This window comes from Cynara cardunculus, unplaced genomic scaffold (assembly GCF_001531365.2).
Source record: "Cynara cardunculus var. scolymus isolate 2C unplaced genomic scaffold, CcrdV1 Un_Scaffold_1484, whole genome shotgun sequence".
Taxonomy (NCBI): Eukaryota; Viridiplantae; Streptophyta; class Magnoliopsida; order Asterales; family Asteraceae; genus Cynara; species Cynara cardunculus.
Genome location: NW_020200777.1, coordinates 35,433 through 36,423, shown reverse-complemented (window position 1 = coordinate 36,423; position 991 = coordinate 35,433). Strand labels below are relative to the sequence as shown.

Here is a 991-nt window from a genome sequence, read left to right as displayed (position 1 = left end):
CATATTATTTTATATATTATTACCTTATTCTTCATTTTCTTTGTCTTTCTTTACTTTATTTTCATTTTTAATCTTAATTTTTTTCCTTTTGATATGTAATTTCATACCAAAAAAATGATAATTTACTTTTTTGGTCCCCTAAATATTATAAATGAGGCTCGACTTTGGGTCATTTTGTTGTTCCTATTATGATCACCTTACGCTTAATTTCCAACTAAAACAACCTAAAGACCCCTATCCTGATTTCCAAACTATATAGTGGTTGCTGATAACTCACACATTAGGGGATGAAGACACAAAAAATATACTTACCTAAAAAAGAAAAAAAGGATATATAAAATGAGTGGTAAGGAAGAGGCTACATGGGCTACTCTGTATTTAGATCGAATAAACAAGTACCAACAAATTTTACGTGTTAATTGTACTACATATAATGTTATTTTAGAATAAATGAAAATGTAATATAAATTATGTTACTTCTTATTTATATATCAAATCTCAATTTTTTATGTTTTATGTTCGATTTTTATAATTATATAATTATAAAAATCAAACATAAAACATAAAAAATTGAGATTTGATATATAAATAAGACGTAACATAATTTAYATTACATTTTCATTTATTCTAAAATAACATTATCCGTAGTACAATTAACACGTAAAAGTTGTTGGTACTTGTTTATTCGATCTAAATACGGGGTAGCCCATGTAGCAGCACACGGATAGCAGAAATGAAAAAAAATGTGGAGTAATAGTAGGGATCGGGTATCCTTCTGCCAAGTCTAGTTTTACATAATGATTACGGTGTAACTTGTTAAAATAACAGTGTAACTTGTTAAAATAAAAATATATTTTTTAATGTATTTTAGTTTAATATACGATTATGTATGTTAATATAATTTTTTTAGTTCAATTAAAATAACTAATTAATATTTTTTGGATTAAACTATTTTAAATTTTTTAAAATAATTACAATAATACTTTAATAT

General features: G+C 23.9%; 1 protein-coding gene across 1 annotated transcript in view; it reads left to right on the top strand.

Moving 5' to 3' along the window:
• Positions 1 to 991, top strand: part of LOC112502472 (tropinone reductase-like 3) — a 7,365-nt gene that overhangs the window by 5,181 nt on the left and 1,193 nt on the right. The gene's annotated exons all lie outside the window — the stretch shown is intronic.